This window comes from Pecten maximus, chromosome 13, assembly GCF_902652985.1.
Source record: "Pecten maximus chromosome 13, xPecMax1.1, whole genome shotgun sequence".
Classification (NCBI taxonomy): Eukaryota; Metazoa; Mollusca; class Bivalvia; order Pectinida; family Pectinidae; genus Pecten; species Pecten maximus.
This window is the reverse complement of record NC_047027.1, coordinates 14,472,265-14,492,609: the sequence shown is the minus strand read 5'-3', so window position 1 is coordinate 14,492,609 and position 20,345 is coordinate 14,472,265. Positions and strand designations below refer to the sequence as shown.

Here is a 20,345-nt window from a genome sequence, read left to right as displayed (position 1 = left end):
CGACTGGTTGGCCCGTTGTCAGTATAATGTGACCGGGTGGGGTCTGCTACAGGGTGTCTTCGGCAGTATGCTTCAGTGAGGTAGCACTATAAATCGGCAAAAGTTCCGGCCTATCACAAGGAGACTTAACACGAACATACCGCAGCCTCCCAAAACACACATACGCATTCACCACACGCATGCATGTCGCACGCACGGGAGGCCGTCCTTAAATGACCTTGGCTGTTAATAGGACGTTAAAGAAACCAAACCAAACCAAAGTACTGCGGGAGAAATTAAGAGTTTAATAGAAATGTTGACGCATCAGTCAGAAAAGTAGCGCATTTTTCTCGCTGAGCGAGTCTGTAGCGCTCGAGACAAAATCAGGTCCTTAGTTCCACCAGTAATTGACCGGGTACGGGAACGGAGTACACGCTTTAACGATATCATATAGCCCCATAGCAAGGGGTAATAATTGGCGTAACTGCCCTGCAGGTAGGGCGTAAGAATGATCTTTTCATACAAATTTTAAAGAATCTCATATGAAATTGACACAAATTTAAGATACGTTTAATCATATATATAAAACAATCTGCATTTTAGCATTTTACGACAAAACGTGTTCAAATCGGTCTGCGATCGCCAACATTTTCCTCATCATGACGTCAATACATTTCAGGAAAATAGTTAGTTTTAATTTATTTCCATGTAATGTATTGAGTATTCTGATTGCCTATACATCGGAACAGCTCTTGAATGTTGAATTGGCAGAATGGCTCCAAGTATATGCTTCTTTTCCAGTGACGCAATATTTCCAAATGCATTCTCCTGTGATAGAGACTTTGCAATATAGTCCATGGGAAGCAGGTAGTGTAAAAGAGATTTTATAATAAATCAGTTGGAACATGTTTTTCGATTGCATTGTTTTTATTTGAAGTTGTTTAGAAATTATACATGGATTTATTGTCGTTATTACAGATAACGTCGTGTATTTATGACATCATAATGCGGACGCCGCGATGACATCCGCCGATTTGAAAATGAGGAATTTGAAATGCTGTTCGCTATCGCAAATACAATTGTTATAAACTACCTCTGTTGGCTGACTTGTTTTTTTTTTGTTTTCATACGAGGATGAACATATAGAAGAGCTCATCAAAATAGGTAACCGTGATCTTGCAAATTACGTCATTCTATTTTACCTTCAGGTATATTGACGATACTTTGATCGGAAGATTTGTATTTGGGAAAGTTTCCATTACCCCTTGTAAACATAATTCCACTGCATATACAGGTACATTTAATTGTATTCATCATTTATCCTGCAACTGCCACCGCATTGTCGGAATACACCTTGTCGGAATACACCAACCGTATATATTTTTGCTGTATACGGCTGTGACGAAAAACAGCTGTATTTTGGAATCTTAGCACGTGCGTCAATTCGACTGACCTAGTTGAAAGTGAAACAACGTTTAAAAGGCGAACATTTTTGACACCGTTTCACTGATGATTATTTTTTTTAATGTTGCAGGATAAATAGAATACATGGTAAGCGTCTTAAAATATAAGCTGTATTTTTGGCTCGGGACAGAAAAGCAAAAGTGGCTCGCCACTTTTGTCTTTCTTTACCCTCCCCAAAATACAGCTTATATTTTAAGACACTGACCATGTATTCTCTATATATCTGATATATGAGATATCGTTTACGATATATGAGATATCTTATATCTGTTTAATGAGAATCTCATATAATACACTGCATTTTTGCGAGTGAAATATAGAAATTTATCAAGCTAATAAAACTTATATTTTCACTGCAGCGATAAACAGTGAAAATATAAGACTTTGCAGTGAAAATGTAGGTTTTGCAGGGATAATATTAGGTTTTGCAGGGATAATATTAGGTTTCGCAGGGATAATATTAAGTTTTGCAGTGAAAATATAAATTTTCCGTTTTTGACCTTTGAACCTTTACATTCACCTCATTGAACCTTACCGATTTTCCAATCGAAGCAAAGATAGTTAATTGGTTATTTTGCTGTATTTCTGAAATATTCAGGCTAGTTTTTGACGAAATACTCGCTTGGCGATTGGTTGTCATGTACAGATTCTCCAATAATACCAGTAAACGCTTTAATTGCGTTGATCAGTCCTTTCAAAATGGCGCCGTCACGTTGACGTGGAGTAACGTCACAAAGAGATGGCGTCACTTTTAATTTTTCGATGTTTTAAATGTTGTTTTAAGTATATGAAATGCAATAAAAAGAAAATTGAATAAATAGAGGATATCTAACAGTGTCTTCAGTAATACCAAATATATTTCACGAGTGAAATATATTTGGTATTACTGAAGACACTGTTAGATATTCTGTTTATTACACTTTTTATCAACGAAAAACCTACCCCGTATGCTAACTAGGCATACAGCGATAATTTTTAAACAAAAAAGTAGTTCCCCCTGTCCAGGTGCTGACATTTATGTCGAGCTTTCTGATTGGTTAATTATTTTGGTATTTTCTAATCATTAATTTGATTGGTCAAATCAGCAAAATGATATGATATTTTTCACTAGTGAAAAATATCACTTTAATAGAATGAATAATTTTTGATATTTCACTGGTAAAAATGTAATAATATTTCACTGGTAAAAATGTAATAATATGTTATATTAAAGGGGAAACCAATCAATATCATCTATATATAATAATAGTGATTTGGTTGATCATTGGATGACAACTTGACTTGCCATATAAAAAGTCAAAACATTAAAATACAAGTTAAAAACTTCGGGTCTTCGTGACCATCTTGGTTAAATGAGGACCATGAAATACTTACCGACAATGATAATACCTTGAAACTCACATTTATGACTGCAGGTATAATCTATTTTAATACATACCTTGCTGTGTAAAACCATCGAAAAAATATGTGATGAGTAACACTGTTGTCGGTGCTAGGCAGAATTAATGTCTCAACAGTTGCAATATGATGTTCGTTCTACTACGGTGGCTGATTTGTGCCATTTCGTTATTTCGTCTTTTCGCCCCGAAAAGACGAAAATGAAATATCTAAATTCCCGTTCTGTCGTCTTTTCGCCAGGGAAAAGACGAAAAGACGAAAAGACGACAAGTCATACGCGAAAAGACGAAATTAATGCACGCTAATTAGCGACCTTAATTCTCGTCTTTTCGGGTTTAAAAATCTCGTCTTTTCGCCCGGAAAATGTTAAATTTCGTGTTTTCGGGGCGAAATAACGAAATGGCACAAATCAGCCACCGTATTCTACTCATTTCTGAGTGTGCTTACCATGAACACCACAGTACAAACTTATTGAAGTACGCAATCCTATGGCAAGCCAAGTTGTCATTTATTCAATGGAGCAACGTTGATCCAGGATTATACCAAATTATATAAGATATCTTATATAATTACTTAAGATATCTTATAAACCTTATAAGATATCTTATAATGGAAATTATATAAGATATCTTATAAGGAACGATATTTCAATTTGAGATAATAACACCCCCCCCCCCCCCCCCCTCCCCCTGATGAAAGAGCAGAGATGAAGCTGAAACTACATAAAATGGTTTAAAACAGATTTATTATTACCATATCTGCACCGTGCCTAGCCGATCGTGATCGCAACAGATGGTTGATTGTGAATGTTCAACGTGCCTTCCAACAAAACGGAAGTTACCTTACAGAGGGAGCAGTCATTCTCGAATTTTTATGTTTTGCCGATCTCGTTCTTTATAAGATATCTTATAAACTTTAAATAAGATATCTTATAAACATATAACATTTCTCATAAACTTATAAGATATCTTATATAATTTGGTAAAATACTGGATACGCATTGCTCCGCGAATAAATGACAACTTGGCTTGCCATAGAATCCCATGGACATATATCTCTATCGAATGATAGACACCAATAACGAACAACAAGCTAACATGTATTTCTTACTTTTAATCATTTCTTTGTGATTCTGGTCAGTCCCAAACAGTAAAATGCACAACGACTAGATTCTACTACATGGGAATGTACAACTTATTTAAAATGGATTTGGAAAAAGTATGTGCAATATTTTCAGACAATAAACAATCAAAAGCTTATTAATCCAATGAAGTCACATGTCCCAACATTAAAAATTAACAGCTTTAAATACATATTTGGTACTATCTGAAAATGAGCAGTATCTTTAATCTTTAAACTCTCTTTAAATTCTAACTATCAAATTCCAAGACATCTACCTGGCAACAAGTCAATTATGTTTCTATGATTATGGACAATGGTCAACCTGTATTCTAAACTTAAAAAAAGATCCCTTTAATCAAGGATTGACGACAGAAATTACCTCTCACATCATTTATATTCAACCAATCATTGTTCTTTGTACCTTGTGAAGTCAAAATAGTATCGTCAAAAAATGAAGTTTCTGAAAAATCTTAATTGTTCAAGAATTTAAAGAGACGAACTGAGACATTTTCAGAAAAAGTACTTTAAAGCATTGTGTTTCAGTTGAATACCGAAATGTTGTTGAATATCCTAATGTCATGAATTTGTTATGCATTGATCCAACATATGCTAGCTAAAGTTGTTGTCAGACAGATGAGTCTGTATCAAAAACAAAAATCTTTTGAATAAACTACATGTACCGACTCTTTTAAAGGAATATCGCATCTGCAAAATGTTAACTTTAATATTGCTTTCATTCACTTATATAAAATACCTGCATGCTATAACATACAAATCAATATCAATCAATTCCTTGATTGAATACATATATATAGTACATGCAATCACAAAATATAAATATAACATGCATGTTATCGAGGTACTGCGCAATATCAAACTCTTATTTGGAGTTTCTTCCTCTCAAAAGTTGGTTATACAATGATTTCAATATCCACATAATGTATGCAATACAATCAAAACATATTAACCAAAATCCAATAGTTTCACTTCAAGATTTCTAACAAGTGAATATATACCAGTAACAGTATATATTGGTTGAATGTTTCAATGTTAAAGTTAAGATCTCAATCTTTAAACAAAATCTAAAAAAAAACCACACACCTAAAACATACAGAACGTTGCATATGCAATGCCTTTCCTATATTGATTTGTCCAGTGTGTTAGTCATAATTAAAGCGACTATTCGGGGAAACAAACTTAGTCTAGATGCATTATCTGGTCTTCCAAAAGTTCTATCACAGCAATGCGATGGTCAAGTTCTGCTTGCATTGTCCAGTTTTGACCACTTTAATTCGGGAAAAGCCCTGTCCTAATATAACACATATCTATTTTTATAAGTCACGTGGTATTTCGAAAACGAGGCAGTGAGAAAACGTCAACAGAAACACGTGAATTTTTAGAGATGTCCGATTCATCAAGCAGTCAAAGCAGTAACACGGTACGTAAACACTTAATTAACATGTCATATATGATGCATGTGTGGGACTTATGCCTAAAGATTGTTTTCATATGACTTAATACATGCAATAATAACAATAAAAACTGAAATCGGTGTGAATCGGCATCCGATGCAGAGATGGGGCCCAATGTGGGGTAATCTAATGTATGTCATCGTCACCGGTGATATCGTGATCAATTCATTTACACTAAATCAATAGTTGTGTAGGCATATATATATATATATATATATATATTAGAAAACAATCAAGACATAGTGTTATTGATTTAACAGGATATGAGTAGATGAGGTGAATGCTTACAGTAATTTAAACAATCAAATATCATGCATGTAGACCTACATGTATTTCTCGACAGAAGTGAAGCTTCGGGAAACGTTTCAATTACCAATATGTTATACATGTATACATGCACATGCACGTAACGGCTATTGACAAAGCCTCTTAGCTCCAAGATTCTTACTTCCATGACGATATGTGTTTTGTTTTCTCATCAGTTTGAAGAACTTCATGTAATGAATTGCCAATTCAACCTCGAGCTCCCTGTTTAGGACGGAGTTTCCAATTTTGGACAGCTCAATTTACTATTATCAATTAATAAAGCTAAACTATTTGTATATATTTAAAGATCTATTGATTCTTTATAAAAGAAATACTCAAAATATGCCATTTTATATTGTTATTTTATTTGTCTCTATATATTGAATAAATTTCAATTATGTTTAATTTTGAATAATGAGTTCCCCCATGGAAAGTTGTAATAGTTTGCATAGTACTGCTGTATGTATAACATTATTTAAATTTTGCACTTGAAGAATTCTTTTGATACCAAAGTCTTACCCCCATCATTACCATTTAAAGGAATGCTGCTGTCATTGATCACCAAACATAATCAATATACCAAATAGAGCATACGTATATAGCTATAGACTAATCATATTTTCATACCAGGCTTATGTGATCTTGTTAACTGAAGTGTATTAGAATACCTACTTTTGGTTGCTGAACATGCAAATTTCTTTAGTTTTCTATTGTTACACATATATAAATGAATTAGTATGTACATGTATACAAATATACATGTATATACAAATGTATTTATATTTTGTCTTCGATATGCATAGCAATATAAAATTCATCAGTAAACTTTTCTGTTGCATTGCATTGTAAACTTTTTCCTTCAGTTTTGCTCTTACAATAATTTCTTGCTTTCTCATCAGATAGATTATGAATATGCACAAGTCCATACATCCCCAAGGAGGGGGAGGGGATTAAGGAGGAGGGGAGGAACCTGTGGACGGCTAAGGGGTCGAGGAAGGGGTCTCGGGGCAGACAGCAGTCCAAGGATGGAGAGGGCGAGGTAGAGGAAGGGGGCCAAGGGGTGCACGTGGTACAGTTGCTGTGCTGCAGCAGGAGGATCGGGCCAGGGTACTGACATTGCAACAGCAAAGGAGAAGGGATCTACATGAACCTTGCGCTCCTATCATACAAAGCTAATAATCATATTTTTGTAATATTAGTAGTGTGACTTTCTGTATGCTACTGTTTTATGAATGTTATCCACAATTTACTTCATCATTCAAATTATTTTGACTTGTTGATAATCAATTACAAAGTACTGTATTATTTCTTTTCATATCTTTTTTATTTTGATATTTCTTTGGCATGTACACAGACAAAAAGAACAGTAGACATTTTACCAAAGCATTCAGGAGACAATTTATACTATTACTCACTGAAAGTGTTAAATTTTACCAAAAATGCACAGACCCTCTCACACATCAAACATACATCCCATATGTGTATGAACACCTAATTTTTAACCAACCAAGTGAATGGTATGGTTATAAGACCTGTTTCTCTAGGTAGGTATTTACATTACACATGGGGGTATTTCATTTTAGTTCACAGAATATTGAAAAAATATGCAACTAGACACTTGATTAACACATTTATCAGAATGAACCATCTATGAACACAATGTTATAAGTTAATAACAACTACACACAATGTTAGTACACACGTGCACCTCAAACACATTCTCACAAGTGAACACTTCGTATACACACTGATAATTGAACACTTCCTACAAACTGATAGTGAACACTTCCTACACACACTGATAATTGAACACTTCCTACAAACTGATAGTGAATAATTCCTACACACACTGATAATTGAACACTTCCTACACACACTGATAAGTGAACACTTCCTACACACACTGATAGTGAACACTTCCTATACACACTGCTAGTGAACACTTCCTACACAAACTGATAAGTGAACACTTCCTGCAAACTGATAATTGAACACTTCCTACACACAATGTTGAAAGAACACCTGCATTTACTGTCAAGTGAACACTCTCAAACACACACTAGTACTGAAATGTAAACACCTGCAATACACCATTAAGTGAACACCTACCTCCTACATGTTCTGAAATTGAACACCACATTTACACAATACTTACTTCCACAAACAATTATCAAAAAACGCATACATACCTTAAATAAAACCTTAGTAGAAAAATTTGGGATGAAATTTGAGGGAAAATAGATAAGTTAAATATAAGTGCATTAAAATTTATCAACTCAAAAACCAAAAATAAGGAAAAACAGTTATTTTTATACATTAGAATGCTACAGTACTCCCACCCACATGGATTTGTTCTATAATAATTGTTTTATGTATTAGGATATAATCAGAAGGATGGACCCAAAGCCACTGATAAATTTAGTTCTTCAGCTAGTGTATCGTCAGCCAGGCCTAGTTTTTGACCTTTGCGAAAATGTAGGTGAACCAGAGGATCCAGGACTAGAACCAAATGCTGCTCCTCCAATTCATTTCAACTGTACTGCACATCCAACATATCTCCATTGGAGAATGATATTTGCACCACATGCTTTTCTTTGACAAGTTGTGGGTATTCGAACTGACGTGAGTTACAACAGGGCACTTTGGAAGCATATGGATTTCCTTTCTTCAACACTATCATTTTGAGTGTCTGTTTCCACAATGTCTCCTTCATCCTCTGCAAGCTCATCATCATCATCAACATCAACCTCTTCCATTTCTATGGGATCTTCAGCCATTGGCAAGTGTTCAGGTTGATGTGTCTGAGGTATACTGGATAGTAAAAGATAATGTACAATGTAATTCATTTAAACAAGAGGCCCAATGAACCTGTATCGCTCACTTGGCTATACAGCAACTTTGAAGTTATCTCAGTTATTTCTGAAGATACTATGAAGATTACCGCTTTATCAAAATCTAAGTAGGCTAGGTTTATCAATAACAATTAACTTCCAGCATACAATTAGGTTTCAGTGCCTCTGCTAGTGAGAAACCATTTTTTTTAACAAGATTAAGCCTATATTTAACCCAAATTACATAGAATGAATGTCATTCATTTTGAACAAACTTGGTAGCCTTTTACACCAGCATGCTACAGGCATAATATCAAGTCCCTGTGCCTCTTGGTTATTGAGAAAAAGTTGTTTAAAGTAAAACGTGGACACCGGATGGCCAGACAGAAAGACAGCGGGACAGACGTCGGATGCCGCCCCAGTACTCCTCCACAGCAGCATATTACAGTTATAATTATATGTTTCTTGGTTATTGACAAAAATGTCCTATTAGTTTACTATTCAGGATGTTAGACCTGTGTGACCTTGAATGACATTGACAGCAAGGTCATCCATTTACAGACTGTGTGCAGGATGACAGGTGAGAGAACATAATGTCCTGCGGGGAAATTGGGCGTACCAATACCTCTTTACTATATATACAAGTAAATGTATTATTATAGCAATAAGAACACACCATCAAAAATAACACAACATACTTACTCAATAAATGAGGTGTCATCCTCTTTAGCCTTCTGTTGGTAATGGGAAAGCAAGCTGGCATTAATGTTACTCTGGGAGTCTGATTGTAATGCTTCCACACAAGATAAATCAGACGAGTGTGATGACTGAGCTCTGAAATATTAAAATTATGAAAAATTACACAATTCTTTTAAAAACAAATATATATGCCCGAAATGGTGTATTATTTATTCATGACATGCAGTAGCAGAGAATGTTTATAATTACAGAATATAAATTTAGTATGTTTGACTGCTCACCCTACCATACAATATGGTGCTGGGTCTAACAGTTAAAATATGTTGTAAAAAACAAAATAGTAAAAACATTTATGGAATTACAATGTCATATATGTGTGACCTGCTACAGTTTACTTCAACACGGAACGATGAACACTGAATAAAAAAATTAAGATACATCAATGTATATTTTGAGGGGTTATAAATCCAACATAGTTAGATCCAAGAACTTACTCTATATCTGAGACATCGGAGGTCTATCTATAGCTATAGGTTCTTTATGGGCATGTGCAGGCGTAGATGTTACTGGTGTAGGGGTGCACACATGTGATGGCGGTCCCATAGAAGTTTCAGCTGGTGTCGGGATGCCTTCACCTGCATGAACTTCTTGTGTCAATGAAGTGCACTTGAAAAATATAAAAATAATTATGTACTGCATGCTAAGTTATAATGATAATCTTTTCCCCACAAATCGTAATTTTTACCACATTTCAAAGAATGGAACAAAACAGCACTTGTATTTGAAGCCATACACCAATATTATTTGCAAATCGTTTATATTATGAGTCAACTGTATATCTGAAACATATAGGCCTATATGCCTACATGTAATATGATAGTCGTCCTGAAAGTCCTACTGAACTTTACACATACACCATTTTGTATTTAATAAAGAAAACAGTAAGCTTGATAGGTCTGACATTAATCATCAGTCATACATCAATTTATAATTTTTCATAATTAAAATGATAGTGGCATAAATATAGCCTATAGCTGTGATATGCGAACAATAAAAAAAACCGTATAAATTACCCCTTACGGGGCCCCATAAAACGGAGGTGGAATGTGTCTATCTCTTCATTCTACACATCATTTTTCATTTATGTTGCTTGAAACTAATAACCATTACACTTAAGCAACATACTTTATGCATTGTTTGTCAACAAAATTAAGGACATTTACGAGTTACATTCTGATAACGATATAAAATGTGCGGCAATAGAATAGAACTGACCCTACGCAGGCTACGGGCTTACCACTTATCCAGAAGAATCCGTGCTGCATGCTCGTTTGTAGAGAAACTATTTTCTTCATTGAATGTCTTCCACCTAGTGTGTTGTTTCCCCAGTCGTATAATCGGGTTGACCTGTGACCATTTCTATTTACGTCGCTATGTTGCCGAACTCATTACAATTCTAGGCCGACATCTCTTGGCTTCGGAAGCCATGTTTCTGCCGCTTATGTTTACGTTCTACTTGCCTAGATTCTTGCGCATGCGCCCAAAGCGGGAAATTTGCATTTTATCTCGTCATTCGACAGTGAGAGGATTCCCCAGAAAATTATTATTTTTTAATTCTAGGGGTTACATATCGCCAAAACTTCAATAAGAATTTTTCGTAAGAGTGCATTTTCTTTATGGATTTGCCGTTTTTTCAACTTTGACCTATTTCTTCCCCGAATAGTCGCTTTAAATTTCAAGCTGTTTTCTTTTACTTTGAAAATTAGTCTTTCGCTCAACATTGACGAAACAATATTGTTTTATTACGTACTTATTAGCAAATAAATACAATTGATAAACTGTGGAAATGATTTCAAATTGATGTAGTTCAAAACCTAAGCCGATTTGTTTCATATATTACTCTTGTTTCCCAAAAATTAAACTTGATGTGATAGTTTTATCTGTAAATATGACCTTTCCATTTCTACCCTAACGGTCCCCTGAGTTCAAAACTATTAAAGACAACATGTCTCTTTTCCTGAGACTTTGCCTCAGGTGACCTTAAACAAGATATCGTTGACGAACTGAAGAATATATAGACGAGATGTTGCAACAATCGGGATTATATGATGTCCATGATCCAGATATTGTGACTCAGCACATTGTCAAATTCTGACCTGAAGTCCATGTAACTTTCGTACATTTTGGGGATTTTTAAAATACACCCACATGTATGGGCAATAGGTCTTCTTTCCATACCAGTTAGTGATGTAAATTCTACAGATACTTGTTTGGTTGTCAGCAGGTCTGAACCGGTGCAAAACCTCAGGAATAAGTTTTTCCCTGTCCATATCCTTTACGTATCTTTTTAAGTGTCTAGCGGTCTCCAATTTTACAGTGTTCATTTCGTCAGGAAAATGCAACAACGCAACAACTTTCCTGTTTGTTGGCACTATTCTTGTGTACAGCTCTTCCACCTTTGTCTTGTCCAGTCTAGCATTTGTTAACTCGCGCTTCATGCAATTCCTGACAAATGTTGGCTTCTGTATTAACTGTGCATGTGCTATTTCGAGCATAACAGCCTTCACAATTTCAGCATTTGGGATAGTCTTGCAGTCATACATTTCAACACTCTCAAGAAAATCATCCAAGGAGACAGAATTAAAATCTGCGTATGCTTTCTTCAAAACATCCTTGTTAGGCAAGGCTACAAAATTTTAAAAAAATCTTCAAAGAGATATGTACTGTCGACCTCCTCCTGCATAATTATTGAGAGGACAAACGATTTGGACAGCTTTACATGCCAATACCCAGTTGTACGGTACCCGTACATCAATATCCTGCCAATAGCTTCCCACTCTGTAGGGCTTATATCATGTCGCAGAACAGGAACCTTTGCATCCTGTCCCATCGTGCAGGTATCGTAAAACATGGTCCAGAACTCACTTAACAAATCCCGTAGTACACCTCCAGTGTCTTCTCCTCTTTCTGTTTCTCCATTTGGAAGGATTATGTTAATAGTGATGATTTTGTCACCGATATCGGGGTCTTTAAAATAACCAATGAGTTCTCTGAAAGCAAGAGCGCCGCGATGGATGTCTATATTGACATTCGCAACTGTCTTTGAGTGTTCATTTACATATTCTACGCGGTGGTCTGTGGTTACCGTCTCAGTTGTATCATTGGCATAATTTTCTGGAGAGTTTTGTTGCTGACCAGTTGTTTGGAAATCTGTCAATAATGGGATGTGCAGATCATTTCCTCCTTCAGACACTGTAACTGAATGGTTCGTGTCAGTTTCAGTTGTGATTATGTTAGTAGTAGTCTCAATTAAATGTTCCCGTGGAACATTGAATGCAATATCAGCATCGTGATAATGCATACCGCTGTCGCTGATCGATGTTTCTGAAGATACAGTCGTTTTGGCAGCTATGTCCTGTAAGCCCGATTCTTCAAGAGCCACTGTAAAAAGGTCTGGCAAAGATTTCGTTGATGAATATTCGTCAGGAGAATGAAGAGGCGTTGATTGGTCCTGAGCCGACAAGTGAAGAAAAGAAGATTCGTGTGTAGATGAGGATACGGGCGATTTTCCTGGACTAGGGAATACCTGCATATTCTTTTTTGAAGTACTAGCGGTTTCCTTTGATCCCTTTGAAGTTATGGACAGGGAAAATCGTAATAAAGGCATTCCTGTTTTCTCGTAAAGTTCTCCAATACGTTCCTGCCCTTTCCAAATTTCCTCCGAAAAATCTAGCAGATCAAAGTGGAAGTCGTCTACAGAGCCCAACTTCGAGTATCCGTAGGGAAAATATAAAGATTTTGCCATCTTAATAAGCTCTTCTTTTTGAAGAGATTTGTCCACATCAACTTTTCTAGTTCCACCTCCATTTTTACTCCTTACTTGTCTCAGACCCTTTCCGTCTGCCGTCAACAGTCCTAATTCAATTTTTCTAGTGTGTTTTTGTGCGTTTTTGTTTCCAGGCAAATGCTTAAACTTTTTAACGTGCTTTCCATCATCTTGGCGATACTCCGGATCAAGTTTCTTTTTAAGGGATTGGAGAAGTGCTTGCTTCCTTTCCTCCGCGAGGTTCCTTTTTCTGTTTGCGCAGAAGTCTTTAACGGCGATGCGATCCCCGCGAATAGGGATATACGTTGCCAACGTTATGTCGTCTGCAACCTGAATAACTGCACGATCAATCTACAAAATACAATAATAAAGCATGCCAGATGTTAAAAGCAATTTCGTGGAATTTCTTTTCCCTGCGCTCATCTCATGTTGTAGTTTAACATTTTTGAACTTATGTATGACAATCGGATAATATTTGCGGGGATTATTGAACCCAAAACAGGAAACTAATTTTTCGTTAGGCAAGGGGCCTTAACTCTAACAAAAATAGGTCCGACAAAACTAGCAATCTAACTTCGCCGAACATTTTAAACACTAAACCTCGTGACCAAATTTGAAGAAAATTAGTCATTTTAATGCTAAAATTAAAATATTGTATCAACTTCGTATTTTCAACTTTTCCATACCAGCGCATCAGAGGACCAATTTTTAAGAATAGGATTTTAGTTGTCTTTTGGTACATAGATTAAAATTAGACATTGTAAAAGTTGGTGTCCCGATGCCCTCTATGTCAAAAAATGATATGCATGCGGGGAAACCCCATTCTAAAGTTGCAAATAGCCCGATGATGAAACTTTACGGTCATTTAATGAAATATCCAGGGCAATGAAAAAATATTTTTTTCGCAAATATTTTTTTATATGTTATAGATTTATGGTTTGTATTCTAAAAGTCAGTTTTTAACATTTATTTTTTTGATTTTGAAAACGGTCACCGTTAGGTCGAAACAGGCCAATAAGCGCCATACCTCTTTGTGTTTACAAAGTGAAATAGATTTTGAAATTTGCCGAGCACACCTCATGTCGGCAGACAAAACGGTAACACTACACCCAATTAGTAGACTTTGGCCGTTCGGACGGACGGACGGACCGATTCCAGTATACCCCTTAACTTCGTTGCGGGTGTATAGTAGGCACTAATTACAGGTAACGATACTCTCTAAGGTTATCTGCGTTACCTATATTACCTTACATGCAATAGTTTGATTCTTAATTTGACGAGATCTTCAAATCAAAGGAGTTATGTCTCTTGAGAAAATCACTAAATATGAACGCAAGTTTTTTTTATTCATAATATCAAGCTCATAGTGATAACTGTATATATTTTCTAAACATTTTGTGAAATACAGCTATTGGTGATGCGAAGCGGACATAAACAAAGGTGATACCCTGATAGTCCAGGGGCAGCGATAGTCCAAAGGCCCAATGGTCCGAAGGCCCGATAGTCCGAATGAAAGGCCCGTTATATCGAAATATATCGAAGTATGTGAAATATCTGGATACCTACAAATATTTTTTTTAAATATTAAGTTTACTGGTAACTTTTGAAACTATCATTTCGGTTAAATTACAATACATAATCGTGCCAATTCTTTATCTACTACTACTACAGATTTATCATAAATTTACGATGGCCAGTTTCTGCCATTTCGCCTTTTCATCTTATTTCTTACGCGAAACCCATCGGATTTTTGGGCTTTTTATCATCTATCGTCTTTTTCGTCGAAACGACGGAGATTTTTTGGTGACTTATTTTTCCATTTAGCTTTCAGACAGGGATACTTTTTTCCCATATTTTGCCATTTTGCCTTTTCGTCTTATTTCTTACGCGAAACCCATCGGATTTTTGGGCTTTTTATCATCTATCGTCTTTTTCGTCGAAACGACGGAGATTTTTTGGTGACTTATTTTTTCATTTAGCTTTCAGACAGGGATACTTTTTTCCCATATTTTGATACATTTTCTGATATTTTTCAGACATGCTGAGTAAACTACACATTAATAAAACAAAGAACACGCAAATAATTGTTACATTATTTGAACATATTTCTGAAAGCAGACATTGTGGTAGCGGTAAAAAAAAACATATTTCGAGAAAAAAATCGGTAATGTTAAAATATGGAACTTACGATGATAACAATGGAACATAGTCGGATTGTAGGTGTGGATGTTGGCGTATCAAATCTCTGTACATGCAAACTCCTTCACATAGAGGTTTGTAATCGGATCCATTCTAACAAAACATCGGCCGACCAATCATATCCGCAATTCGACCGGTCATTTCGATCAACTTCTCCAAACCGACCCCTCGGTAAACCGAACAAATATTCATATGTCATGCATGTTCGGTTTATAAAGGTTCCACTGTACTTTATTACGATAAGGCATATAAATCCTTGACATGTGGTGCCCAGGATGTGAATAGATATTGATCAAGAACTACATCATTTGGAAAATATACGTCTTCTCTGATAGACGGTCAAAGAAGAATAGGAAGATGAAGAGGGAAAAAATGCTCATATCCTGTACTGTCTGTCAGTGGTCAAACCCTGTTACACGATTCGAGCAAATCACTACAGCGATATCAAAATAACCGGGTGACACAACAAACCTGCAATGCAGTGATCTTTTCATATATGGATCCTGCAGTTATTTGAAAGCATGCTACAGGACCAATATAATAATGTTTCTCTGCACTTTGGCTTTTCACTAAAAGTCATTCAAAGATTTAAGCATACTTGATCGACGTGACCTTGAATGCGAGTCAGGGTCATTCATTTGAACAAACTTGGTAGCCCTTTACCCCAGCATGCTACAGACCCAATATTAACTCCATGGGACTCTTGGTTATTGAGAAGAAGTCGTTTCAAGATTTTAGCCTTTTTGACTCCTGTGACCTTGAATGAAGGTCAAGGTCATTCATTTCAACAAACTTGGTAGCCCTTTACCCAAGCATGCTACAGACCTAATATCAACTCCCTGGGACTCTTGGTTATTGAGAAGAAGTCGTTTAAAGATTTTAGCCTTTTTGACTCCTGTGACCTTGAATGAAGATCAAGGTCATTCATTTGAACAAACTTGCGAGCCCTTCACCCCAGCATGCTACAGGCCAAATATTAGGTCTCTGGGACTGTTGGTAATTGAGAAGAAGTTGTTAAAATTTTTATCCTTTTTGACCGCTGTGACCTTGAATGAAGGTCAAGGTCATTCAATTGAACAAACTTGGTAACCCTTTACCGCAGCATGCTACAGACCCAATATAAACTCCCTGGGACTCTTGGTTATTGAGAAGAAGTCGTTTTAAAATGTTAGCCTTTTTGACTCCAGTGACCTTGAATGAAGGTCAAGGTCATTCATTTGAACAAACTTGGTAGCCCTTTACCCCAGCATGCTACAGGCCAAATATTAGGTCTCTGGGACTGTTGGTTATTGAGAAGAAGTCGTTTAAATATTTTAGCCTTTTTGACTCCTGTGACCTTGAATGAAGGTCAAGGTCATTCATTTGAACAAATTTGGTAGCCCTTTACCACAGCATGCTACAAACCCAATATCAACTCCCTGGGACTCTTGGTTATTGAGAAGAAGTCGTTTAAAGATTTTAGCCTGTTTGGTCCCTGTGACATTGAATGAAGGTCAAGGTCATTCATTTGAACAAACTAGGTAGCCCTTCACTCCAGCATGCTACAGACCCAATATCAACTCCCTGGGACTGTTGGTTATTGAGAAGAATTCGTTTAAAGATTTTAGCCTTTTTGACTCCTGTGACCTTGAATGAAGATCAAGGTCATTCATTTGAACAAACTTGGGAGCCCTTCACCCCAGCATGCTACAGGCTAAATATTAGGTCTCTGGGACTCTTGGTTATTGAGAAGAAGTTGTTTAAAGATTTTAGCCTTTTTGACTCCTGTGACCTTGAATGAAGGTCAAGGTAATTCATTTCAACAAACTTGGTAGCCCTTTACCCAAGCATGCTACAGACCCAATATCAACTCCCTGGGCCTCTTGGTTATTGAGAAGAAGTCGTTTAAAGATTTCAGCCTTTTTGACTCCTGTGACCTTGAATGAAGATCAAGGTCATTCATTTGAACAAACTTGGGAGCCCTTCACCCCAGCATGCTACAGGCTAAATATTAGGTCTCTGGGACTCTTGGTTATTGAGAAGAAGTCATTTAAAATTTTTAGCCTTTTTGACTCCTGTGACCTTGAATGAAGGTCAAGGTCATTCATTTGAACAAACTTGGTAGCCCTTCACCCCAGCATGCTACAGGCCAAATATCAGCTCCCTGGGCCTCTTGGTTATTGAGAAGAAGTCGTTTAAAGATTTCAGCCTTTTTGACTCCTGTGACCTTGAATGAAGATCAAGGTCATTCATTTGAACAAACTTGGGAGCCCTTCACCCTAGCATGCTGCAGGCCAAATATTAGGTCTCTGGATCTGTTGGTTATTGAGAAGAAGTCATTTAAAATTTTTAGCCTTTTTGACTCCTGTGACCTTGAATGAAGGTCAAGGTCATTCATTTGAACAAACTTGGTAGCCCTTCACCCCAGCATGCTTCAGACCCAATATCAAGTCCCTGGGTATTTTGGCTATTTAGAAGAAGTCGTTTAAAAGGAAGGGGGCATATTGCTGGTTGGGCTAGAATAAATCGATTAACAATTAGTGTGTACTTATGTTTTTTCTCTTTAAAACATTTTGGAGTAACTGCTCCTATTACATAGATTACTCCCATTTTGGTGGTGATATTTTGTAACCACAGCTTATATACATCGAATGGCAATCGTTATTGATAAAACCCAACATATGTACAGTGCATAAAGTACAGTAACTCAGGGCTTGACCCAAGTGGGTGGGTAGGGTAAGATTTGGAGCATGGAACCTGTCGGTTGTGTACATATTTGGGAAAGATAAATCCATGTATACTTTGTGTGTATACATGTATTCCATGTGCAGTTTTTCACTTAACCCCTTTTTTAAAACTCCGAACTACGCCAAACTACGCCGGTGGTAGGGAAATGGTCGTATCTCCCTTATTTGTTTACCTATTGAGATACCGAATATACATAGTAAAACAGGAGAAAATATCCAACAACATTTGTTTTTTTGTAAAATTTCATTTGACCAACTTTTCTACTGAATGAAATAGGAGACGAATTCTATTATCTATTTAATTGTAGCGATCATCAAATAGCATTAAACAGAAAAAATATATTTCTAGATACTATTATGAAAGACAAAGTACATTCAAATTTAATACACTTTTTAATTTTGTAGTAGACGATGAATTGAAATCACTTGTGAAATTAATTAAAGAAATAAGTATACGACTCAACAATATTTAAGATAATCTCTTGCTTAACAAATGTATCGATGTATTATATCATATGGCCTGTACAAATTGTGTATGTATATAATTCTCTACACTTTATATGTTTATGAGAATAAAATATTGTCATTGATGAATTTTATGAGTTGAAAAAACAACCCAACTTTTTTTTCGACTATTTTGAATTGTTGACGTCATGTTTCAGCCGGCGTAATCGTCCAAGCGCGGATTCGATTTTGTATCTCACATTACTTAAAACATAGCGAGAAATAATGCCTGTGATTCACAATAGTGGTAGTCAATACTCTCAATGTTATGCATGTTCCACTATTTTACAGGAATCCTCCAAAAAGTTGGTTTTTTTTGTCAATAAAGTACATGTGATGTATAGTTCTATACTGTACGCAGCACAAATCGACAAATTTTAATGATTTTTTGGATAAAAAATAGTTATCATTATACAATGTATATACAATTGAAGCCAAGAAAAAACTGACCACAATACACAATTCTATCACTCATAACGTACCAAATAAATTAGTCAAAGTTTCCACAAATCCGTATTATTTGAACGAAACACCGCAGTAACTTGACGTCGTGCAAGAGCGAGTCGATAACACAAGCAGCTGCGCGAGTACGATCGACAACTTTTAGTTTCTGCTGTTTTTATAACGCAATAAATGGTCTTGGTTTCATCAGGAAACATCACTTTTGTCGAAAGATAAATAAAGTGATAGTACATATTTTGAATACAAGTAAAAAAAATGTTACACTAAATTTCATCATTACTGTATTTTACACTAAATTTCATCATTACTGTATTTTGTTTTGCATCAGAATTATCAATATTTATCCAGTATATGCATTTAATTTAGACTTTTTACTTTACAAGAGTATATTACATACGTTTGTATGTTATCATACTGGTACAAATAGTAAAAGGTTCTAGATGTGTTTGCCGAATTTCTGTACATGCATGTATCAACGGAAATTGGTAAATTTACTCTTTTTGCATTTTACATAATAAAATACATGGAAGATGAAAAAGTGAGACTTACTCATATAATTTCAGGTTTGCAACAGTGGTATATATAATTCAGAAAAAATGTCACATGGTATGGTTGATAATAGAGGTGATAGAGGATTACTGAAAATACCAAATAGCTGTTCTTGCGTTTAGCTGGTTGTGAATTCTACAATGTTTGGATCATGGTGTGCTGTTATAGGTTGGATTCTTATATATATATTCATGTTAGGGCACATATCCCCAACCCCATATATATAAAGTTCGTATAGTGTTACTGTGCTTACTACAAGTGGATGATGATCAACATGTGACACACTCCAGCTTTTGTCTGAATTCAAGCATATATGTTGTGTCAGACTTTTTGTGTGTGAAATAGACTGCTATATGTATAAATTTATACAGTTGTAGAGATATATGTAGATGAACATGTTCCAGTAAGTATTCTATGCCAGTAAGGCTGGGAACATTGTTGAAAGAAAATGATTTGAATAAATCAAAGATAGACACATACTTGTGTTGGCAGATATAATGCTGGTTAGCTAGTAATTATCATTCTATGCTGAATGCTTCATTAGGATTAATCCTCTAAGAATGCACACAAGACAGAAAAAATAAGTAATAACAAGTTTTCAAAGTTATTATTAGTGAGGAGGGGCACTGAAGCAGGGTTATAACGTGTATTTCTCTGTTTGAGAGTAACCCGAGTTTCCTCTGACCTAAACACCAAACGTAAGACACTTGGAGAAATGTCCTTTATGAGACATGATGATCTTACCATCAAAATGTCTGGCAGTAGGGTAAGAAGAAACTCATTTGTGTGCTTATTTGGATTTTCAGAA

At 35.8% G+C, this 20,345-nt stretch overlaps 2 long non-coding RNA genes across 2 annotated transcripts; one reads left to right on the top strand and one right to left on the bottom strand.

Annotated features, from left to right (window-relative positions):
• Positions 1 to 5,143: 5,143 nt before the first annotated feature.
• Positions 5,144 to 8,210, top strand: LOC117341036. Its single transcript, XR_004535537.1, has 2 exons — positions 5,144 to 5,401; positions 6,641 to 8,210. It is a non-coding gene; the product is annotated as an uncharacterized LOC117341036 (long non-coding RNA).
• Positions 7,047 to 10,891, bottom strand: LOC117341035. The gene is made up of 4 exons (XR_004535536.1): positions 10,569 to 10,891; positions 9,766 to 9,937; positions 9,275 to 9,406; positions 7,047 to 8,552 (listed from the first exon to the last, which is right to left on the bottom strand). It is a non-coding gene; the product is annotated as an uncharacterized LOC117341035 (long non-coding RNA).
• Positions 10,892 to 20,345: the final 9,454 nt, after the last annotated feature.